The sequence below is a fragment of the Hyperoodon ampullatus genome (genome assembly GCF_949752795.1).
Source record: "Hyperoodon ampullatus genome assembly, chromosome: 4".
In the NCBI taxonomy this organism is placed as follows: Eukaryota; Metazoa; Chordata; class Mammalia; order Artiodactyla; family Ziphiidae; genus Hyperoodon; species Hyperoodon ampullatus.
The window spans coordinates 170076155-170102706 of NC_136917.1; the positions used below are offsets into that span (position 1 = coordinate 170076155).

General features: G+C 38.0%; 1 protein-coding gene across 1 annotated transcript in view; it reads right to left on the reverse strand.

Annotated features, from left to right (window-relative positions):
- Window positions 1-26552, reverse strand: part of ADCY2 (adenylate cyclase 2) — a gene marked incomplete at its 5' end in the record, with an annotated part of 450707 nt that overhangs the window by 285794 nt on the left and 138361 nt on the right. The gene's annotated exons all lie outside the window — the stretch shown is intronic.

Genomic DNA, 26552 nt, shown 5'->3' on the forward strand with positions numbered 1-26552 from the left:
GAACTAGGACACTTTCAAGTGTGTTCTGCTGGCTGCTCTGCCCCAGGCAAAACAGCTACTTCTCTCCTACCCTTTTCCTCTATGCATGGGCCCCAGAATTTCAATTTCCTCTCACACTTGTCAGCAATCAACACTAAAGTGCTTTAACCCAAACAGCTTTTCTTTTCTCTGGTCCACTGGAGTCCGGTAGCAAATTGTCAGAAGCTTCTCCTTTTCTCCTGTTCCAGAGGCAAACTAAGTCCCTTAAATTTTCTAACTTTGGTTTTCATTTATTATTATCACTTTAATATTATCTTATACTGGTAGTTATAAGTATAAATCAAGGGACAAACAGCACGCCTAGAGGGTATTCACAATACAAGGAGATGGTCTTCTGAGAAGTTTCTCCAGGTATCTTCTGTGACAGGACTGAGGCCAGAATTAATACTTTTCACGGCTGTTGACTCCATCCCCACTGTGCCAGATTCATAAATTCATCAGCATCTTACTTTTTTCCTGGAATGCAAATAACAGACACCTTTTTTCTTTTAGAAAAAGCCTCTATGCCAGCTACCTGGATGTCAAAATCACATATATGTGTGTTAACTGCCAATTTGACGGAAGGTAAAATTTTTCTGAAATATTCGAAATATAGGATGAATCTATTTTAATGTCTTCTACAGAACACAAAGCAGTTTCACACACATGCTTTAAAGACTATCTTGCTTTCTTCAGTCATATATCTGATATTCGATTAAAATTGAAATGCTTATTTACTTTAATGTAATATAATCATTCTCATCCCACAGGTCTCTCCTAAAACTTGACCTATTCCGACTAGCTTTCCTTGGCCACCCCGACATACTTCAACGGTCTCATTTCTCTGCCTAGCAGAGACCAACTAATGCTTGGAATGTGAGATACTCTAAAAAATTGAGAGATTAACGGCATCTCTATCATTAACTCAAGGAAAAAAGAATAAATTTCAATATAAATTAACTAGAAAGGAATTGAGCATCCTGAAATATTGAAACTTCTTAATGAAGATACACACTGAAAGGTGACGTGATGTTAAAAATTTGTATCTTCAGTAAAGATAAATCTATGCAGGTAAACCACACTCACACAGAACTTTTCCCCCAAATAGTGTGACAACTTTAAATAGGTTTGCTGGCTCTACTTGTTAGACAAAATATGTTTAATATTTGGGAATGTGCTTAGAATAAATCCCCTAGTTAAGAGAGCCCTTAACAATGAGGTCTATGGGGGGGGGCATGGTGAATAAAATGGTTCAATTTCTATCTTCATTTACAAGCTGTGTGACAACTAGCAAATTACTTAAATTACCTGAGTCTCACTTTCATATCCTGTATAGTAGGAATACTGCCATTTTGTGCATTTAAAACACAATTATGTGTTACGTACTATGGCTTTGTACAGTGTCTACACACAGCAACCATTATAAAATGGTAGCTATGATTTTTATTTACCCAAGAAACCTCGGAATTCTTGGATGGTATTACAAGCTCTTATGCCAGCTATCATGAGAGGATTCCTGATGTTTTGTAACCCTGTTTCACCCAAACCCTCTAGCACATCACTGTCCTGTGGATTCCAAATGCAAACCTGGAGATGCAGATGCAAGAAGGAGGTGCGGGGAGCCTCCACCAGCTGTAATTAACAAGTGGCCTCTGCCCACCGACCCACAGGGAGTGTCTCTGGAGTGACATGAGCACAGTTTCCAGCCGCCTTACCCCTCCCCCAGGGAGGCACACTCTGAGCTACAGATTTAGCACAGAACCACCTGTGGCAGCCCTGTGGCAGCTCTGTTACTGCCACCCCCCGCCTGGGAGGGCCTGTGTGCAGCGAATGAGCCAGAAAAGAAGCATTTTGGGCTCCACTTCAATGGGGGCTGGAGGAGGGAAGCAGAGGGTGCTCAGACTCGCAGACTTCCGGTGGATAAATCTCAACCCAGAACACCATACCCAGAGGATCCATTCTAGCATATTCCACATGACATAATACTTCCTTGTTGCTTTAGTAAATAGAAAAAGAATAGACCCACTTGCCAAAAACAGACAGACACACACACACACTCTCAGGAACAGGTCATTATTTCTTAATTCTTGAAAAACAACGTCATGTTAAAGGTAATTCATTTAAAAAATATCAATTGTGTTTTTCAATAGATCTGATTATTTATAATACATTAGACGTTTTTTAAGCCTTGATTTGAAAATAGAACATTTTGGTAAAGATAGTCCATGATACATATTTGATTGTAAAAGTACAATTGAAATTTAATTTCTTTAACTGACCTATAATTGGCTATGTAGACTTAGTCCCATTCTAAAAGAGTCAATATAAAACGAATGGCTTTATCAAAGGTGTGCACAGGAACAAAATATCTATTATTCTGACTCTGGAAGTCCTAAGGTTTAGGAATATTTAAGATAAGAGCTAAGCTTCAGTTAAATCAACAAAATAAGAGCAGGAACTACAAAAAGTGACTGTAAAGACACTTTGCATTTCAGAATTTCTACATTACCTTTATGAAATCAGAGCAACCGTGGCACAATTGTTTCTGGAACATATTTTTATATTAAATAAACCATAATGAGCTTTTAAAAATAGCACTATATATCTTATATGCTTATTTTAAAGCATAGAAAACAGATAATCCAAAAGAAAATATTAAAAGTTACTTATGATCCAAATACCTGTAATTCAACATAATCCATTTCAGTATTTTCATGAATATCCTTCCAATAGTTGGTATTCATATCCAGCTATTTTTCTTTCAAAAAAAAGAATGGTAATAGTCCCATGAGTCAGAATCTTGCTTTTTCACATAATAATATAAATAAATATTCCCCCTATTATTAATCTGCAAAGCCTTTATATTATATGCAAATGTAACAAACTTTATTTAACCCAACCCCTACAGTCAGATATTTCATTCTTTCCACTTTTTGCCATTATAAAATATACTGTGATAAACATTCTTGGAAGCTAAATTTTTACACAAATTCATTGGTATTTCCTTCGGATACAGGATGACAAGCGTCACTGGTGGGTCAAAGGGCATTCTACTGTGAAGGTCATTGCTATATGGTAACAGATTGCCCTACAAATATGGGATCCAATTTAAAGGTCACGGGTCCATTTGCATACATTCTCACCAACCCTGGGTTTTACATATATCTGAAAGCCTTGCCACTTTGCAAATGCTTTAATTTAAACATTGTGAATATTATATTCACACCTGTTGGGGTGTGTGTGTGTGTGTGTGTGTGTGTGTGTGTGTGTGAGAGAGAGAGAGAGAGAGAGAGAGAGAGAGAGAATTTCTCCATATCCATAGCTTGTGTGTCTTCTCACCCCCGGCCTATAACTTTTTTTTTTTAAATTCATTTGAAAACATTCCTTTATCCATTAAGGAAATCAACTCTGTACTGCAGATGCTGCAAATGTTTTCCCAGCTTTTTATATAATTATATTATTGTTTAGAATAATTTCCATGCAAAGAAATTAAAAACTCATGTAGTTAAATAAGAAAGTCTTTTCCCACGTGTTACTCTTTTTAGAACCGTACATCCATTTCCCCAGCAACATGGAAAAGGGGTGATTATTTGTCACTATTCTAAGAACGACTCTCATGACACCACCACCCCCAGTTACCCTCTCCAGAAAATACATTCAGTAATTTCTTGTACCTTACGTGAACATGAGTTTTCATGTTTTTATATGCCTTTATTACAATGTCACATCACTAGCTTAATAAGGTGGATTTTAAAGAAACCAAGCCTCAAATTTCTTCAACTAATGACCAAATAATATCAAATCTAAATACATTACTCGGCTCAGGCTTCCATAATAACGACTACATACCAGGTGATTTGCACAACAGAAATTTGTTTTCTCACAACTCTTGAGGCTGGAAGTCTGAGATCAAGGTGTGGGCAGGTTTGGTTTCTTTTGAGGCCTCTCTCCTTAGCTTGTACATGGACTTCTTCTTCTGTCTTCATGCTGTTTTTTCCCCTCTGTGTGTCTCTGCCCTAATAGCCTCTTATAAGGACACCAGTTATATTAGATTAGAGCCCACCTTAATGACCTCACTTAACCTTAAATACTCCTTTAAATACCCTATCTCCAGATAGAGTCACCTTCTGAGGCACTGGGGGTTAAGACTTCAAAATATGAATTTGGTGGCAGGGAGCAACACAATTCAGCCCATAACACTAATTAATACAATTCTTAATACAATAGAATACGTTAAATAAAATTAAAAAAAACCCCTGCAGCCTGTAACTAACCTGGTCAATTGTTAAAACAAACAAACAACATTCTCCTTAGGAATTAAACAAGACCCCAAATCCTGTAACATAATACTCAAAATGTCCAAGAATCAATGCCAAATTCCTAAGGTCTAAGAAAATCTCAACTCACAAGTAAAAGGAAAATCAACAGATACTAATCCTGATATATTACAGATGTTAAAATTATCAAAGACTTTAAAAGAGCTATTATAACCAACCTCCAAGAAGTAAGGGCAAACACTTTGGAAATCAATACAATAATGGACAGTCTTAGGAAAGAAATAGATGACACATGGCAGAATGAAATGGAGGTTTTATAACTGAATAATACAATAACTTTTTAATTTGAAGTTTAAACTACTACTAATATCTCATTTGAGAATTACATTTATGATTTCAGGTTAATGGTATTTTTCTAATTGCTAATATACTTGTATTTTTTTAACTGTCAAAAATGCTCCAAATCTTGCTTTGTTTTTCATCTAATAATCTCAATTTGCTTCTTTTCTTGTTTAAAAGAGAGCCATCCTAAATTTTTCTCTGAAAGGGGTATCTCCTTTGAATCTTCTCCCAGGGCTCACCTCTGACACTGATGTCATGGATACTGGCACTGAGCCACAATTTCCAGGAGACGTTCCAGGACAACTTTTGTGGATGGACTTTTTTTTTTTTTTACATCTTTATTGGAGTATAATTGCTTTACAATGTTGTGTTAGTTTCTGCTGTATAGCAAAGTGAATCAGCTATATGTGTACATATATCCCCATATCCCCTCCCTGTGGACAGACTTTTAAAGGGAAAGACTGGCAGTGATAAAAACCTAAAAATGTTGTAATGTTCACATTTACTAATTATGAAAAATACTTCATATCTTGTGCTGTTGAGTTAGCTGGGAACCAATGGTTCATAAGTCAAATGGCCATTTCACACAGCTCCTGCAGCACCAGTGTTTCACAGAAAATTTAGAAATCAATAAAAAATGGGGTCTTGCTGTCTTTTGTTTAAAAAGCCAACAATAAGAAAGAGTCATCCTTTTAAATGTAGTGAAGAAAATGCTGAGCAATATTACTTTCCATAGATGGAACCTAAGCTTTAGATTCCATAAAAGAAAATGATTCACATAGTACATATGTTCCAAAGTACAAGTTATTGCTTCTGAGTTTTGCAATTAGTGACATATCAGCTAAGAATATTTCTGGTAGAATCAACAATCAATGAATGAACAAAAAGAGTGTTTCTGGGACCCTGTAAGACTGAAGGCTCAAGGCCTAATAATGAAAGAACATTTACAACAGTCAAGGACACATGTCTGCTGCCCTGTGTCACCATTTTTTTTTAACACAAAATAAATAACACCACACTCTTATTACCATGAAACTAAGTTGAAATAATATAATATTTGAATTATTACCAATATATTGAGATTCAAAAGAAAGTTTCAAAAAGCCATAGTCTAGGAGAAAGGGTGAAATTCTGTAGCATGGGGGCTTAAAATATTTATTTATTCCTGTGTGGTTTTATTTTCTACTGCTAAATATAAGCTTTTGGTTTTCTTTTTGTTCTTTTTTTAATGCCTTGGGTCCTCCTTATCTTACATATCTATTAATTATCTATTGTCTTTTTCTTCTGCATTTCTTTTTCATCTCATCCTCATTTTTGGCACCCATTTAATGGCTTCTACTCATGTTTCAAAGCACTGATTCCCCCAGTTATGACATACTGAATTAGGAGGGAATATCCAATCTATGTTTTCTAGTCTTACAGAAGTCTCAATTGCGATGGCTACATCAAATGTTACAGCAAAGACATGTTGTGTTAAACTATATTTATAACAACAATATTACAGAACACTGAAATATTTTAGCTGGTCCATTTAAGTTTCTTATGATGATATGTAACCCACAGTTCAGTGGTTCTAGTCAAAAAGTCAAGGAACAAACCAGTTTTGATCCATGTTTCTCTGTGCTTTCATTTTGTCTCCAAAAGTGTATGACTGCCAGACATTGTGGTCACAGATTCTCGATGAATCACGAATTCACTCTGGTTTGGAATTTGACCTTTAAGGAAAAGCTTAAATGAAATATTTAAGCAGAAGACAGATGGTTATATCTACAGGAATGAAAAGGTTGTGTGACCTTAAGCAAGTCACTTAATTAGTTTCCTCTTTTATAAAATCGATGAGATTGCTTCATAAGATATCCAGGGCTCCTTACATTTCCAAGATTATTAATGGTACTATTAATCTTCGCTTACTGAAAATTTTTCATCTTCAAACCAGAATGAACGCTCCTGAACTTCTGTGAATGGAAGACTAAAACAGAAAGGCTAAATTAGATTGAGATTTAATTCTCAATAGCCTTGTTTTGGTCATTAGCATCAGTCTTCTTTGTTTCTCCAAAGGCAGACAACCAATCTTTCTTTTCTTCTTAAACCCGAACAGCTCACCATTTCAACTATGAGCTTGTTACCTGGGGAACCAAAGCCAACTTAGAGAGAGTGGTTCAGTAATGACTGGGCCAGAAGTCACATAGAATAATGGGATATGAGAACCAAGCTTCAAATATTTTTTATGCCATGTAACTTGGTGATGAAGAAAAGCAGGAATATTGGGGAGTCAGCTAAGCAAAGTCAACTGGTAACTGAAGAAACTTCACTACACACCTGGGTGGGAGCTGTGAAGTGTTTGGATGGTACACATTTATGTATGTTTTCCAGGACTCTTGGGTCATGTCCTTGCATTGTTTCAATTAATTGTGTCTTTAGTGCCTATCTTTTGAAGGCCAAATTATTTGTCATAGACTATGTATGTTTTTAATGATATGGCCTGAGACTTTTTTAAGCATCATCTATCTGTAAAATCTCACCCACACCCCCAAGGAAGGTCAAACCACTTATAGCAGGTGTAGGTTCAAGGAATATATCTTTACTCTTAGATCTCAGTGCTTGTATGTGTAGTAACCTCGGCCTTCCAGACTCAGTTCTGTGGTGCTCTCTTCTCTGGAGTTTTCCCCACCCACCCTAGGCTTTGAGGAGCTCTCTCTCTGGTGCTACCTGGCACTCACCACTTTGAACTGGGATTGCCTGTTCCCATGTCCACGCCTCCACTAGACCATATGGCCCCAGTGTAATGCACTTTGGTCTATAACTGTTAAGGAGGGACAGCCTCTTAATGAAAAATAACTTATGTTTTAGTAGCACATTACAGTCAAAGCTCTATCATAATCATCTGTTTATTTGACAATCAGCCAATGAATAGACATTACAGGTTTTATTACCCCAATTTAACTTGAAAGATTGAGAACTCTACAGATGTTAACTTAGTGTCACTCTTGGTCTATTAAATCATGGCTGAAGAAATAAGAAAAATATATTCCTCACACATAAAAGGAAGCTACACAGCTACAAAAAATACGACATTTGCTAGAACAGTTGTCAGTTGAATAGAATTAAGTAAAACTTCACCTAGCTCATGAACTGGGCCGTGAAGAGAGCTGGTGAATAGTTTCTGAAGTAATTAGAAAACTCTAAAGTCCCGTATTTCATCTCCAAGGAGGAAGACATTTCAGCTCTGGCAGCAGCATCAAACACAGGACTTTCTGGTGAGGAATTCTCACCCTTGGCAGGAGAAAAAAGCAAGGTCATGCATCACCACCACAGACCTTGGAATCTGTTTTCATTCCCAATGAGAAATTCACCATAAAGCCATAGTACACTTCTGGAAGTGAGACCAGGCACTCAGGTGACATAATTTCCATAACCTAGGAAAAACGACTTAAAAAAGCAAAGGGCTGGGCTTCCCTGGTGGTGCAGTGGTTGAGAGTCTGCCTGCCGATGCAGGGGACACGGGTTTGTGCCCCGGTCCGGGAAGATCCCACATGCCATGGAGCGACTGGGCCTGTGAGCCATGGCCGCTGAGCCTACACATCCGGAGCCTGTGCTCCGCAACGGGAGAGGCCACAGCAGTGAGAGGCTCGCTTACTGCAAAAAAAAAAAAAAAAAAAAAAAAAAAAAAAAAAAAAAACCAAAGGGCTGTCAACATGCTAATTACAGTAACAGCCCTAAGGATAACACCACTTACAGTAATTTAACTTTCTTTTAAATTATCTTACTAGAGACTTAATAAAGAGATATGACTGTGATTAAACTGAGAGGCTGAAGAGTCAAAGTTCAGAGCCTGAGTTATAGAAAACAGCTATATTTTATAAAGTAAGATTGCCGTGATGATGTGGAGATGAATCAGTTACGAAATCAACGGTGCTGGGAGAACACGTATTAATAAAAGGAAAACTTTACTTGGATTTTGAGCTCTCTTCACAGACTACATTAAGTGCCAAATGGACAAGAAGTGAAATATTTGTAAAAATCAGACCACAAAATATTAAAAACAAAATCTAGAATGTTGTTCTCTTAAAGGAACAGAATTAATTAAAATGGAAAATGTGGGAAAAGGGAGGGAAGGCAGTTCTGCCTGTGACAGAGATTTACACATCGAGGTTTTTTGAAAGGTGGGTCCAGGTCAGATTTTTATTTTTGTTTCCGTGGTTTGATATAGTGAATTATATAGATAGGTATTCACCAAAGAAGGAAATGTGGATTCAGTGAATACAGAGATGAAATAATTATATAAATATTAGGTACTTCAGTACAATGAAACCCAACAAAACTAAGATTAAAGGAAGAATTAGGAAACAGCAGAGATAAATATGACAGGTGAGATTGAATATCTAAACTGCATAAAGAACTGGACTTATTAACAAAACCACGTCCCTAAAAGGCAAGAAGTTCCAGGTTTACACAACATGAACTATAAAGAAGTAAATGATCCTTGAAAAAAACCTCAGTTTCATTAGTAATTAAAGTAAAAAGGACACAAATTCCTAAGATATAAGTTATTACTTATCATCTTAGGAAAAAAATTAAAGAAATGCCAAAATCGATTGCAAGCAAATTTGTTGTACTTGAAACAGAAGAAACTAGGAAGAGTTTTGTGAGACAATCCTATTTGTTCTAAGGCAATAATTCAGAGGAACACAAATAACAAAACTAACTGCTAAAAGACTAACCATCCAAAGACGGTACCATAGCAAAACTTTTAAGAATCAAAAGCTGCAGCAATAAAAAAGATGAGTGTAAACCCTTTACACATGAGCAAAATTTTATCTAAATTATCATCTAAAAAGTAGAGAAAAAATTATCTGTATACCATGATTAGCCCTAAAAAAGCACTATGGCAACAGATGGATCTAGACTGAAAAGAATCTCCCAAATTTAAATACTGGCTATGTGATAGAGTTGTTCTTGTAATCTATTTAAAATTACTTTAAAATAAATTTTACCAAAAATTAGTAAGACTGATCAACATATTATCAAAATCATAAACTCTAATGAAAAATTATTGTAGACTTAGCCACTTTATTATTTCCAAGACCAAAAATATTATATACTTGGAAACTTCCAAATAGTGTTACTTTGTAACTTCACTGGCAAAATCCTAGAATACTAGACAAGGTCATGCAGTGACCAATTCCCTCGTTCTGCCATTGAGGAATCTGAGGTCCACAGTGTGACACTCTAGCCCCCGAGGAGGGAGAACGGTCCCTCCATCCAGCACCTTCTCAGGCCTCACGGAGGCTCCGGGGTGCTACAGATTGGTTTGCAAAGTGGAGTTCATGTCTGCAGAATCATAGTGTAAGAAGAAAATAGATTTGGAGGTGTTCTGTGTCTCCTAAGAACAGTATCCTCTCCTCTTATAGCCTCTTATGATGCTGGGGACTTGCATTATAGATGACTATTTACAGCTGCCCTCAGGATGCTCTGACCCACCTTAGCTGACATTCTCGCTGGACCCAAATTCTCCTTCCCTCATGTACGCTTGTACCAGTGCTTCCTTTACTCCAGGAGGAAAATCCTCTTTGCAGAATACTTTTTGCTCATTATTAGAAACATAAGAACATTCTAGATTTATTTTTTATCTAGAAGAAAAGCTAAGTTGGGTTTCTCAAAGCTTTTTTTTTTTTTTTCTGAGAACTGGGGGTGTTACTAAGTGTTAAATGGAAACATGTTTCCATGATTAAGTACATCCAGGAAAGCTAGACAGACCGGCTCAGAGAGCTGTTAATCTTCAATTGGTAATGGGATTTCACAGGAGAGCAGACAGTACAGGGCCATCCATTTGGACACAAGACCCTTCTTCTATGGGGAGCATCATGGAGACTTGGGTGTGTGAAGACATTTGGGAGATGCTAGCCTATTTATTATGTATCCAGGTGGCCCCTGTAAATCAAATTTACTTTGTAGTTCGATCAACTGTATGAGTATGACATATTTTTTGGAAGAGAAGATGGTTTTTTTTTCAAAACTTGTGAAGCAAACTGATGTTGGAGAAAATAAGTGGCTTAAAATAGATCTTACACAGGCATTATTCATCTTCCTATTGATGTGAATTAAAGTGGGTGCCATAAAGAATTGATCATAATGAAGGCAGTCCATAAGTTATTTCAGCACATAAAAAAGATAAGCCTGATGAAAACTCCTCAATTCTGCATTTATTTCTCTAGCTTTGAAAAGAAACGGAAAGCACTTTTGATGAATGTCTTAATGAGTTGCCCAGCATTTCATTTATGTGTGCTTTGAAAGACTCTTGAATAATACCAAGTGAATTCACAATTAACTTGTGAATGTCAATAGACCAGCCCTAAAGGAATGAGGCAAGAGGAAAGGCATAACTTTTCCTCTTACTCCAGCAAGTGAGCCAAGGAGTCAGCACACCTTCTGGCGTGTGGGTTGATACAGCCATGTGTGTGTGTGTGTGTGTTTGCACATGTGCGTGTGTGCTATTCTGGTCTCTGAGGGTTTGGCCTTATTAAGAGCAAGTTCACCTCCACCTGCTTCAGCACTTCCCTTTGGAAGAAGATCAATGAAGTGAAAATTTTCACACATAAATGTTCCCACTAGAAAATTCACCCTGTAGAAAACAGAGAGACCTTTATTCAATATTGTACTCTCTTGAAGTCTCCATCATTTGTATCAGTTAATGCTTATTGAATGTCTCTTGGTAATAGTCCTGCATTTTGGGCTTTAGGTTTTGTTTTTGTGCATCTTCAAGAACAGAATGAAACCTTCCATTTTCTTTGGGGTGATTTTCACTGTGGTTTATTTGAGCTTTGTTGGGTGGCAGCAATGTGTGGAGTCTAACTAAATGACTTATAACGTGCCTTCCCGCCAAGCCCAGGGCTCTTAGCAGGCACCAAGACTCGGTGACCATTTCAGGTGCAGGAAAGCAGGCCATCACTGCAGAGAAACAGTGACCGAGATCAGAGGGCAGTTCCCCTGATGCCACCATGAAGACCACAGGTTCTGAACACCCCACACGGGGTGGACTCCCAGCTCTACCACCAGCCAGCTGGGTGGCCTGGGGCAAATTAGTCACCTTCTTTGTGCCTCCAGGGCTGCTATGAGAAGCATATGGGTTAATGTACAGCATGCTGGCAACTCTGTGGGTGTGCTATCTGACTCCACTTAAATTACAATGAATTCCTTGACTTTCTCTATAGGTATGTTACTCATATTACAACACCTCTCTTGTTATAATAAGAAGTGAATCTTAAATCTTTTATCCTCTGAACTTAGTCTGTAAATGTGTCCTTATGCCGAATTGCTAGGATAGTTCTTGACTCAGCAATGGCACCAGATCAACAGATAACCTTACTAAACTGTGGAAAAATGTATTGAGTAATTAAAGCTACCATGTTCAGGGAGAGAAAGAATATCTTAACTATGCTCACAAAAACTGTCTTCTATAGAATTAACCTTTTTAAAATAATTTATTTAAATAAATTCATTTAAAAATCAAATAGGAATATGGCCGTAAGCATCACATGTAATCAAGATACGTCTGAATGTGCAATTAAAAAAAAAAAAAAACCCTTCTTTCTCTATGGGCTGTGCTTGGGATGGTACTTGGGATAAAAGCAGGAGGAGTCCTTGCTTAACTCAATTGTAACACCCAGCCTATCAACCAACCAACATTCATTGACCATAAACAACAGGGAGGGTGCTGTGGAGATACAAAGTTGAAAACACTAGGGTCCTCGCTCCCCAAAACCTTAGAACATGGAAATGGTCATGTGCAACGAATTTTAAGATATAATGTAAAACTGAAAACCAAGCACTACCCAAGACAGCACTGGGTTGTAAAGCTGTAAAGCTCCTGGCTCTCATTTACAGCATCCTTGCCTTGTGCTTTTCATGCTGACCTGAGATGCATCCTCACCAGACACAAGTAGTGTGGTCTTCTTATCAACTCTGGAAGATCCTATTTTTGTCTAGGTTATATAAAATTATATGAGTCATTCTATTTTATATGTATGGCTTTTCAAAGCCTCCATATATTAAGCCAGCTATGAATATACCATCAAGAGGACTGCAACCATCAAGAGGGCAGTTTGCAGATTTTGATTTTAAGAATCAAACAGGAGATTTCAAAAAAGTGGGTTGTAACTTTGGAGTAGGTGTACATGGGAAAATGTCCCAAGCCTAAAGGGCACACAGGCAGCCTTTCCTCTGGGCTCAGGGATGCTCGGGGTAAAAGCCGGGCTCTCTTCCATGGGGTGTACTCATCCTATGTCTCACCTGCATGTTTTATTTTTTATTTACCTTTTATGAAGTCTATGTCACTGGACCCTGGAAAACTATGGAGAGTGGAGGATTTCCGTCAGTCATAAATGCAGATGACATTTATGGAAGGACATTCATACATATTTAGCTAGATTATATTGGTTCCTGTTTAAGTGGTGTGATTTGCTAATTCCTTTTAACTTTACTTTTTAAAAAGCAAATGTCACAGATTGCAAATTTTGTGAATAGATTCCAAATGTGGTGAGATCAAAGATTAAATCTGCCTCCCAAAATGTCAGGAAAGAGAACAAGACCGATACGATGCATTTAAAACAGTCTGCAGGACAGCAAAATATGCTGATTAAATCTGAGACCCAGAATTTAAAATGATAAAATAAAAATACAAGTAAATGCCGCCATGCAGGAGGATGCTTCAACATTTTTCTCAGCTGGACTGAAAATCTTATATTGGTCTATAAGGGCAGTTTTGGAAAACACAAAAAAGACCTAATGACTTATGAGTGGATTCCTAGGATGAGTACAGAAAATAGTTCATAAATACACTGAAAATGTAAGAAAAGGGAACTGTTTTATAAAAAATTTAAAGCCTTGAGGTTCTTAGATTTTTAACTAACAGGCTTTTCTTTTTGAAACATGTTTTCATCAGTGTCATCAGATTGTTTATCTACTATTTAAAGCCCCCTCCTTCTCTCCTTCCTTTTGTGTGTGTGTGGGTGTGGGTGTGTGTGTGTGTGTGTTCTGGACAGGGATGATCCAAAGGAATTACTTTTATAAACTATTTAAGTAAAATATAAAAGACTGACATATTTCCTGTTCAGGATCAAGCACAGTGAATTACCTCAGCAAATGAAACTCTGCAAGGACCACACTGAAGGTAAGCCAGACAAGCCTTTCCACTAAAATCCGATGACACAAGAATGTCTATTCCCCACCCCCCACTTTACTGAATGACTTTCCAGGATCGAATGAAAACAAATAAGAGATATAAATATTGAAATTATTATAAATTATACTATAATTATAAATTATTATTCGCAGACATAATCATTCATATGGCAAAGAAAATAGAACAAAAAATAGGATTATTAAGAGTGTTCAATTAGCTGGCCTGTTCGAAGCTACAAATATTCAAATTGATAGTTTTTCCTATGTATCAAATAGTTATGATATCATTTAAAAAAATAAAAACACATTCACAGAGTTAAAGAAGATATAAAATACTCTAAATTAGTAAAAAATATACAAGGGCTATATAATCAAAGGGATAGGATTTTGCTGATATTCAGGGAAAATACCACACAAATACATTGCTAAATGTGCAATACAGTATTCTTGGGTGTGAAGGCTTGGTATTATAGAGAACCAAAACTAGTACCTTGGAGAAACTGAATAATTCAGGGGGTTAGGGGAAGCTAGCAAGACACAAAGGTGGCTGTTATGGGATCATGGCAACAATATGTAGTTTCTCCCAAGAAAGGAGCAAGCGCCCCACTCCAGGGGCACCAGGTGCTCTGCTGGCTGCCAAATGTACAGAGCACATGTACTTTCTGACCTATGGATATTCCCCATTATGTTACAATAACCGTGTTTAAAGACTATGTAAATCTAGGCATTAAATTGTCTGTACATTCTAATAGGTCTGCGAAGAGAGATTATCGGCCTTCACATTTAAAAAATTCACATTTTATCTTATATTTTAATTTGCTTGTTACAAGTCATTGAGAAGGCAAAAAACATGTTTTTATTAAACAGTGGCTAGCTGCAGAAGGAGGCCAAGTACGTGTTTTTAGGCCATGCTTAATCATAATCTTGACCTTTCCCCAAGCACTGTTAAAAATCAATGGGAACAAAAAAAAATCAATAATGGCACAAAATGCTCCTATATTTTTGAAAACAAAGAATGAAACAAATGATAAAAGTTAAATATTAGAAAATTGTTAGTGGAATTCAGGCAGACTTTTTCCCATCATTGTTCTCCATAAGAATCATGCTTGAATACCTTCAATTCAGGCTCATTCAGAGGTTTCAAGGCCACAAATTTCAAAAGATAATGCTCAAGATGACATCTGGATGTCCCACCAGTGCAAAGAGGATGAACACCACAAAAAGAAACTCAGGCAGTGACTTTGGGGTGGAAGAGACATGAAGATTTTTGTTTGTTTGTTTTTTTGGTACGCGGGCCTCTCACTGTTGTGGTCTTTCTCGTTGTGGAGCACAGGCTCCGGATGCGCAGGCTCAGCGGCCATGGCTCACAGGCTCAGCCGCTTTGCGGCATGTGGGATCTTCCCGGACTGGGGCATGAACCCGTGTCCCCTGCATTGGCAGGTGGACTCTCAACCACTGCACCACCAGGGAAGCCCGAAGATTTTTTAAAGTGGCATTTTTCCGCTTACACTAGAACATTTTTGTTTCTCATTTGTAACTGCTTTCGAAAAATGAAAACATTTAAAAGGCAGGAAAGTACAGAAAAAAATAATACAACAAACACTGGTAAAGCTACCATCTACATTTATAAAATCGATGTAAAGAATTACTGAGAAACACCCTTTCCTTTTTCTTTTCACAGGGAGCACTGGCATCCTGTCTTTTCCTAGACTTTTATCATATCTGAATAGTACCAGAAACAAAACACAGTGTTGTTCTGTATGTTTTAATCATACCAAACGGCATTCTATATATATTCCCAGTATTCAGCAATTTGCTATTTTTCACTCATTTTGATGTTCTGGAAGACCATCTCTCCTAGAACATATAACCGCAGTTTGTTTTATTAACATTTGATTAATATTCTTGTCTCTATACCATAAACTAACTTTTTCATTTTCCTACTGATGTACACATCATTTGCTTTCCATTGTGTATTATGATAGATGACACTGAAATGGATATTTTGGAAACTGTCTTCTTGGGGATACTCACTGAAGTCTCTCGAAGAATATCAAACAAGTAGCATTTCTGTTCAAAGGTATGCCTAATTTTATTCTTCTAAAGTAATTATTATTATTATTATTATTATTATTTATTTATTTATTTTTTGTGGTACGTGGGCCTCTCAGTGTTGTGGCCTCTCCCATTGTGGAGCACGGGCACTGGATGTGCAGGCTCAGTGGCCATGGCTCATGGGCCCAGCTGCTCCGTGGCATGTGGGATCCTCCCAGACCGGGGCACGAACCCATGTCCCCTGCATCAGCAGGCAGACTCTCAACCACTGCGCCACCAGGGAAGCCCTAAAGTAATTATTTTAATTTTCACTATCAACAGCCATGTACCAGCTCTCAATCCTTCATATGCAATCCTACCAAGGGATTTTCAGGCTCTTCAAATGTTACCAGTCTGATGGTTGTGTAACTGAAACTCCCTGTTAGTAATTTGCTTTCCTCTGACTATGAGGGAGGTTGAGTATCAATTCCTCTGTTTTTTTGTAATTTAGATACTGTCACTGAAAAATGTATTTCATATACTTTCTATATATATGCATTTTTGGCTTCACGATTTATAGGAGAGAAAACTTTTATCAGAGGTATTGGTGGCAAACATCTTCTCCCAGTCCTGTTTCTTCACTTTTTTTAGTGGTGTCGTTGCACAAATGAAATTTAAATTTTTAATGTTCTAAAATTACCAATCTTCCCTTTTTAGTTAGTGCTTTTTGGGTCTAAAGTTCTCAAAAAAGGATGAGCCATAAAGGAAAGGCTTTAAAACTGAAGCACAGAATGTTAAAACCTTCTATACCATAAAAGTTATCACAGGCTAAAATTAAGTCTATGATACCCTGGAACAAATGGTAATGACCATAATAATGGCTCAAATAATGTTCACCCATTAAAGACTATTTTGATGCAAATGTATTCACATATTTATTATTTATTCAATCATTATTGGTTTGTTTGTTGTGGATATTTATTTAAATATAATTTTATATGTGCATGGACAAAAGGAATTACAAATTTAAATATATAGGAAGTTAATTTAAAAAATGTTCTTTTTCAATAATTTATTCAATCATTATCATATTATTATTCAATCATTCATTCATTCATTTTTATTTTTGTTAATTGTTCGTTTTCTAGAACATAAGTTCCACAATGTTAGGAATTTTTAAATATTCTATTTATTTCTATAGAACAGTTTTAGGAGCATAATAGCTTGTCTATGAATTGAATATTTGCCTTCACATTTTAAAATTTCACATTTTATCTTATATTTTAATATGCCTGTTACAAGTCATTGAGAAGGCAAGAAAAACAATCTACTAAACAGTGTTTAGCTGAATGATGAATGAATTACTTTACTTTAAGGAGATACGGGAGATGTGTGCAAAATTTATAGATAAAGTTGCTCACTACAGCATTATGTATACCACTGGAACATTGAAAGTTATCTAAATGAACAGCTTTAGGAAGTTGGTTAAGTAAATGATGTTCTTTATCTGAGATGTCCAGGATGGTAGCCACTATCCACAAATGACAGGTAAGCACATGAAATGTGGCAGGGAGGGAACTAAAATTTTATCATATTTAACTTAAATTTAATTTTGGATAGCCACATGTGGTTTGTGGCTACAATATTGGACAGTGCAGATCTAAACCATGAGACTAACAGAATCCAAAGTGCTGGCTGCATTCACTTGAAATTTGTTGCCAATTTTATTATCTGAAAAATGTGTGTGTGTGTGTGTGTGTGTGTGTGTGTGTGTGTGTAAAAGTATGGAGATCTTTTATTATTCTGAATTGAATTAGTATTTAAAACCAAGTCCCACTATAAAAAGATAGACGAAAATTGTACAACCACACACGCGTGCACACATACTCATATATATATGTATATGATGCAAATGCTGGCCAAAATGATAGGAATGCAATATTCCTGAAATAAATTACACATGCTTGAAAAGTATGTGTAATACTCTTATTTTAAGAACATTTTAAAAATTAACTTCCTATATATTTAAATTTGTAATTCTTTTTGTCCATGAGCATATAAAATTATATTTAAATAAATATCCACAGCAAACAAACCAAGTACCCAATAAAGTGTATGTTTCCTATTTGAATTTAAGCAACTGAAACTACATAACTGACCAACTATTAACAATTTTAAATCAAAAAGGTCTGAACAATTTGCCAAAAATGCACTGCTACCCCAAAACTCAAACAAACTGAATATCAAGTGCTTCTTAAATTTTCATAACTTTTAATAGAATTGGTACTTGAAGGCAACCATTCAAATATGTAGCAGGACAAACAATAAATGCTGGAGAGGATGTGGAGAAAAGGGAACCCTCTTGCACTGTTGGTGGGAATGTAAACTGATATAGCCACTATGGAGAATAGTATGGAGGTTCCTTAAAAAACTAAAAATAGAGCTACCATATGACACAGCAATCCCACTACTGGGTATATACCCTGAGAAAACCATAATTCAAAAAGAGTCATGTACCACAGTGTTCATTGCAGCACTATTTACAATAGCCAGAACATGGAAGCAACCTAAGTGTCCATTGACAGATGAATGGACAAAGAAGATGTGACACATATATAGAATGGAATATTACTCAGCCATAAAAGGAAATGAAATTGAGATATTTGTAGTGAGGTGGATGGACCTAGAGACTGTTGTACAGAGTGAAGTAAGTCAGAAAGAGAAAAACAAATACCGTATGGTAACACATATATATGGAATCTAAAAAAAAAAAAAAAAAAGTGGTTCTGTTGAACCTAGGGGCAGGACAGGAATAAAGACTCAGACGTAGAGAATGCACTTGAGGACACGGGGAGGGGGAAGGGTAAGCTGGGATGAAGTGAGAGAGTGGCATGGACATATATACACTACCAAATGAAAAATAGATAGCTAGTGGGAAGCAGCCGCATAGCACAGGGAGATCAGCTTGGTGCTTTGTGACCACCTAGAAGGGTGGGATAGGGAGGGTGGGAGGGAGATGCAAGAGGGAGGGGATATGGGGATACATGTATATGTATACCTGATTCACTTTGTTATACAGCAGAAACTAACACAGCATTATAAAGCAATTATACTCCAATAAAGATGTCAAAAAAAATATGTAGCAGGCATTCAACAAATATTTGTCGATTGATGAATGGCTGTTAGTGAGGGCAACTCCCTCGCCTGGTCCCTCATCTGTACAACAAATGTTCAAGGAAGAACACCCCCAGGCTACAGGAGGCCTCAACAGGGCCATCACATAACAATGATCTGGACACGTGAATTCAAAGATGTATTTGTAAAACAGTCAAGTACAGAAAGTCACACAGGTGAATACAATGCACACCCACGTGCCTACCAAGAAGCCTGCCTTGCCATCTGAGGCTGAATTGATTATAAAAACACCAATTTTTTCCATCAGCAAATCTTGGAGGAGGATGTAACTGGGATGACACATGGGAAGCAGAGGGAGGACCAGGCTGGGAAGAAACAACAGGATGGTTTTCAGCCATAGTCCCCGTCTCTTCACATTTTGGGGACAGTCACTGACCCCTTTGAATATCTAGTGAAAACTGCTGAAACATCTCAGTATATACAAAAATATTTCATAGAATTCAAGATGATTCCTGAAAACCCAGGAAATCTGTCATAAACCCCTGCTCTGGGCTCGAATGTCCAGCCAGAGTCTGATACCTGATGAAAGTTGTGAATGACAAAACAAAGGTGGGTTTGACCCAGGACCCTCTTTGCTGGGACTTGTAGAAACTCTGTAATTAAAGAAGTTGGTCTGGCTACCCAGTGACATACTTTTAGGCCTTAAGGAATCCCATTGGAAGTCTCTGTGGGCTTACTAAGAGCTTTATACATATATTGTCTCAAAAGAACCACACGATGGAAATGCACATGTGTTCATCAAACCCCACCCAGATCCTTATTTACAGCAAGTAAACATTTGGTGACTGTAATTATAATCAAATGTGTACTTCCTGTCCCCAAATAACCACTTCTTTATTAAGAATAGCATATTGTCTTCATCACAGTCAAAATACAAAAATATGTTCAGTCTCCACAGTGCCATGAGAACTCTCAAGTTCTCTCACGCAGGACAAAAGTGCTCAGATGAATTAACGCTTTTGCTGAAAAATCAAGGCAAATCCCTTTATTTATTTGTTTATTTTTAATTTAAAAGGAGATAAATGTAACTTTAAGCATATTCGAAATGTGACTAATCATTTTCTTTTCTATAGATAGCCTCGGCATAGCTAGCTTCAGCACTGAAGAAACTAATGAATTCACATTTATTTGTTTCTTTATTTAAACCTGACTTTTTAATGTAATGCTCTTTTTACAGACTCAGGGTGTTACCGAGTCCAAGCTGGTTCTGCTCGCTGCACGACAGGCCAATGAAGCTGAGACGAGGAGTTGAGGCAAGGGGTACGACTATTCGGAAAGCTGGCAGACCGAGAAGATGGCAGACGAGTGTCTCGGAAAAACCATCTCATTGGGGTTTGGATGCCAGTTTCATTTATAGCACAGAGGGGGGGAGGAGATGAGGAAGTAAAGTAAAAAGGCAGTAAGTTTTGCAAATGTCCCCTGGAATGGCCAGCCTCGGAGGGGATATGTTACTTTCTTCTTTCTTGCAGCCGTCCACGGGTGGACAGGGTCCGGATGCTTCCCTGGTCAAAGGCACTTTGGTTTAACATTCAGGCAGAGAGTCAGGGTTCCCCGAGGCAGGCCATTCTGTATAGACACTATCCTTTCAGTGGACAAAAGCAGCGGAAGCAAAGGCTAAAGTAAACGAAACAGCTCCAACATGTACTCAGATTTGGCTCTTCCCTGTTACAAGGATGCTTGAATGGCTTTTTGTTGTTGTTGTTTGTTTTTGTTTTTGCGGTACGCGGGCCTCTCACTGTTGTGGCCTCTGCCGTTGCGGAGCACAGGCTCCGGACGCGCAGGCTCAACGGTCATGGCTCACGGGCCCAGCCACTCTGCGGCATGTGGGATCTTCCCGGATCGGGGTACGAACCTGTGTCCCCTGCATCAGCAGGCAGACTCTCAACCACTGCGCCACCAGGGAAGCCCGAATGGCTTGTTTTTACTTGCTGAATTCTAAGCCCTCCATGTTTCTTAAATAGTTCATGCCATAGTGGAATTTTCACGGTAACAGTAGCGATGACTCATCATTTGTCATGCTTACTATTTCCCCACATTTTCTCTTATATTTTGAGAAAGCAAAGGGGGTGGGTCACACTCGTGCCCCTGTGTCTGTGCACCGAGGGTGAATATTATGGTAACAGTGCTCTGAAGTCCAAGGGCACCCGTTAGTCCTCCTAACAGAAGCATTCTTGTGCAGTAGAGGGTCCTGCCTGACAGGCCCTGATCTACGCACAGTCTGTGGCCCCTGTGCACCCTCTGGTGCTGGGGTCTTGCACACCATACTCCCCTCCGCTATGTGAAGGGATGAACTGCTTGTCCTTACAATGCTTCTTGAAATGATGCCTCCAGGCCCAACTGACTTAAATTGTACTTTAAGAACAGATGGAGATAAGATGTGCTCCTGTTTTACAGTTGGACCACTTTTTCCTTCCTTTTCTTTTTCTTTTCTGAAAAGTGTAACAGTAAGATATAGAGCTTTCTCAACACAAGATGCCTAAGCCCAAGGAACATGCCATTAAAAGAAATGATGAGAGAACCCTATTGCATTTCAGCGATGATCTATGATCTCTGAAACTCATTAAGGGATAATGTCCTATGTCTTGACTGTTCTAGTATCTACATAGGATCGTAGATTTGTCCAAACTCATGAAAATGTATACTTAAAATGTTGAGTCTTATTGTATGTAAGTTTTACCTCAATAAAGTTCACCTGAAGTCTTTACGGGAGCACAGGTTATGGGGGATGATTTGGAATTGGGCCTCCAGTTCCAAAGGCCCATTTGGAATGTTCTTCCTTGGCCTTCTAACTGGGTCCCAAGAAACAACCACCCCCAGGAGTGACCAATTAAAGACCTTGACAACTGACCAGCACAGCACTGGACCTTTCCTTCAGGAGTAAGATGAAAGGTGGGCCATAAAATTTCATCACATCAAAAAAGAATAACAATAAAGAATGTATTTTAATTTAAGCATTTAAAAATACTATATGGTTCTAAACCTTTAGTATGAGTAGACTACTAAAAGGAAAAAAATATATAACTTTCTTTAAAAATTTTTTTTAACTTCTGAGATCTCCTGAAAATTAATAAGAAGGACAATCTATTCTGGCACATTTATGGTTGAAAATGATAAAGGCTGAAATATTATAAAAAGAAGAACTTATATAAGAGCACATCTTTCTACCATCTGTTTTGAGTGACCAGACCAAAAAGGGTGGGAAGGAGAGACCACAGAACGTTTATAAAATGTGTGATGTTCAAGAAATATTTCTTAGGAGAATAAATTATATTATACTCTGAGGCTTCCAAGCATGTGAGGCACAGCAGGTCCGACTTCTGCTAACATTCTTAAAAATTATATTTGGGTGATTTTATTCTCTTAGAAAGAAAAAAGCAAGGTTTTGCAATAAAGGTTCACACTCATTAGTCTTGGCACCCAAAGCTTTGGAAGAGAGTCTGTCAACCATCAAAATACTGCTTTTCACTGATGAAAGATTTGGAATACAGACTCTCATTTCCAGAGGGCTACTTAAAAACAATGCAGTTAAAATGTGGATCAAGAAGAAAAGATTGCTTTTTCCTTTTCTTAGCAAGTCAGTTTATCTGAAGAGATTTATACCAGTACTATAGCTGGTTTCATGAGAAAGGGCCTCTTCTAAGTTTATCAGGAGTCTGTATTCATGGGAGAAATTATGACAAATGTATTGTTCCTTCCAATCATTAATTCTGTTCAACTCTACCTCCACATATTACAAGATTCTTATTAAGCAATGGATAGTAACATTTTAAGTAAATGGTACAACTTTGTACTGATTTCATTATTTCTGCTAACATACTGTTCAGGTAATAAAATTAAGTATATACAGAAACATATATAACAAAGCTCTCAAAGACATAAGCTAGAAAAATAACAAAAGGTAACAGGCATAATTCTAGACAAAGTGTAGTCATGGAGTATCTTTCAAAGGGATCTGAGACCTCTGTAGGACTCTCCAACTCTTTTTCAACTAGTTACTTAATAATTACATACTGGACACTCAAAGGTAGATACACAGTAGTATGCAATGGAAAACATAGTCACCAACTCTTAAATAAGCTCCCTCCAAAAATAGGATTTTCCAGAGTTGACCAGCAGACTGACACTACTCGTGTCCAGGTATCAGTGTTGGCGACTGATCGATCACTGAACCTTTGGGGGTTTACTAGTGTTTGGCACACAGTGGGTTTTCTTAAATATTTTGAATAGTAAAAGAATATATGAATAATGATGAATAAGTATCCATGTTGTCTTTTAAAAAAAATTTATTTTATATTGGAGTATAGTTGATTTATGATGTTGTGTTAGTTTCAGGTGTACAGCAAAGTGATTCAATTATACATAAACATATAATCTATTCTAGTATCCATGTATCCCTAAAAGAAAACCACAGACATTATTATTTCTAAACACATGTTTTGTGGGTCTCTAGATGGAAGTCTGGACTTACTGAGAGACAGTATGAAGCAAAGTAAGAACTCAAACGTGGACACGTCCTGTCAGTGGAAACTCGGTCAAGTCATTTAACTCTGAGTCTCAAATTGCCATTTTTTAAATCGGGATAATAATATTATTTTTATGACTTTCAGGAGGGTTAAAATAACTGTGAATGTAAATTACTAAGTCCCTGAATCGTAGCCATCATGAACTCAGACTAATTTTCCTTCATTTCCTCCTTTCTCAAACAATATTTTTAGAGCCACTGATAGAGTGAAATGTCATACAATGAGGACTTATCCTTGAAGACAAACTTTGTAGAAGGTTTTGAATATGATAGTACGTATAGGTTAAGAAATGAATAAAGAAACACCTAATTCTGTCTGTGAGAGGTCAGGAAATATTTCTTAAAGTAGGTGTCTCTAGACCTGATTTTAAGAAGATGAATAGGAATTCTGTGGTCAGAGAGAAAAGATGGGGCAGAGAAAAGAGAGGATGTCATGGAGAATCAACAGTAAAGTTCCAGGGACCTCAGGGAGCAGCAGATCTGGGGAATTTTTCCCATTGCGGAGCACAGGCTCAGGACGCCCAGGCTCAGCGGCCATGGCTCACGGGCCCAGCTGCTCCACGGCATGTGGGATCTTCCCAGACCGGGGCAAGAACCTGTGTCCCCTGCATCGGCAGGCGGACTCTCAACCACTGCGCCACCAGGGAAGCCCAAGATCTGGGGAATTTTTAAGAGGATTTGTATGGCTGAGATGTTGGGTGTGAATGGAATTCTGGGTGAAGATGGTGGGCCTGTGATGGTACCCAGGAGCCTGTGCTGTCTCAGGTAGGTGATAAGGGGCCACGAAGGTGTTATGTAGAGGAGTGGATTGAGCCTGGGTGCAGGGAGACAAGACACAGGGATGCCAGGTATGGGGTGAGAGCATTCCTCCAGGATAGTAGAGGATCAGGAAGCAGAGTTCACGGCTAAGAGTGAAATAGACATATCATAGGTCTTATCAACTGGCTTAGTCATCAATGAGTTGTCAGAGGATGTCTGAAGAAATAATGTTAATTCCAAGTAGTTCATATAAATGCAATTTTCAATTCAGTGTCACAAACGTGGATTGGATCACTGCCATCGAGATCCTCTGCAGAACAAGGGTCAAAGTCTAATTTCTCCCAGCCATGCTCATACTGGCAACACATTTCTTATTGAATGATACGCCTGGGGACAGAGATTTTTGGATCCAGTACACTGTTAATGGTTAACTTTCTCTATGGTAAGTGTATGTTATAATAAAATTGGGATATACTGCTTCTGAGCTTTGAAAAATCATTTCTTGGTCAACTTCACAGAAACTGAGAAGGTTTGGGTTACAGTGTTAATTGTCAGAAAGTTCTTAAATGTCATTTAAGGAAAAGGTGATCCACTTAGGTCAATAGAGAGAATTTTAGAATTAGAATTTACCGCTGTGGGTAGGGCTTAATCTACGTCCTCACTTTCGGAATGCTGGAATGTCAACGCAGGACTTCAAGTGTTCTATTTGCAAAGAATTTCTAGAGTCCCAGGAAAACAAAGTAGAGAAGAACAGCAGCCAATGGTCTGGCCACTCAATGAGGGGATTCTGACTCCCCAAGAGGGAAGCCATGAATTAAAGGAGAATGTAGAGGTGCTCCAGGTAGATTTTGTGAAGCAGGAACTGACTGAAAGTTTGGGTCTGTCCAGGACGCTGTAGATATTAGCTGGAGAGAGATGTGTATGTGCACCCTACATGCTCCCCACACAGCTCACATGCTCCCCAGTCTCCTGTGCAGGGACTACAGCTAATGCACAATGAGAAATTTGAAAGTAAGACAGCCAGGTGACTTTGTAGGGCCCTAAAATGAATGTTGGTCACTTAAAAATCAGACCATCACAATTTGGCCAAAAGAGTCAAAATCACACGGAAAGAGCCATTTAAATTTCAGAAGTGATGGAGGAAACATCCAGCAGCAAATGAGCATTTGCTTATGAAATGCTTTGTCTTTAGAAAGCAAATTGCAGAAACCTATGGGTATGAGAGACCCCGGTTTGGTAAACTCTAGTGTTGTTTCTAGACAGTCTCTGCACCATCCTGAGGGAAAACTCCATTTCATTCAGTTCCATTATTTTCAAACTTCGTCATGTGACTTGTGATGCCCTTCCTGTTAAGGGAACTGTATTTCTCTTTTCAACTAACATGAGGTTTGAACAAAGACTTATCAGGGAAAGCGACATGAACCACTTCTGAGCAGAAGCTTTAAGCGCCAAAACATGACTCTGCCCTCTCATATCCTGTTGTTGTGAGCCCAGTAATGTTCTAGATGGGAACAGTCCCTCTACCTGGGATCTGGGGGAAAACGGATGTAGTGAGGACTACAGTAATTATCTGTGATGAGAACATAATGTGATCAAGAAACAGAACTCTGTGGGAAGTCACTGAGACCCAGGATCATTTGTTATGGCAGCATAACATCACCTACCCTGACTACTCTGCCTCGTTCATAGCGTCCACGGTCCTTGGTAGTGATTATAAAATAATTCCAGCAGGACAGAGCCCATAGTTGTTATGTAACACTACTGACTTTATAAATGCCTTTCTAACTTTCTTTTTCAGTATTGTTGTCCCCGCCTACAGAACACCACCTGTAATTATGTGCTGCTGACTGCAGATGCAGCAGAAACTGCTCAACCATAGGCTCTGACTTCAAATGAATGCACTCAGCCTGCTCCCTCTCCTCCTAGGTCAAGCGACGAAGGCGGACAAGTAAATATTATGGCTGCATGTTTATCTTTAATTTTAAAAAGTTCATTTGTATGCAGATTACAGATGGCTTTGGGGTTCTAGGCAAGTTGCCAGAAAGATTCTTTAGGTCCTAAAGTCTGGGCATACAGTCTTGACTTGCCTGCAGTTGCAGCATATTTCAACGATTAAAGTGCTTGAGCCTGAAGACAGATTTCAGATCCACTGTTATTAAGAAGAGGTATTCAAGCTCCTGGCAAAAGCAGAGGCTCTAATAGCTTGCTCTAAAGGGATAGAATAA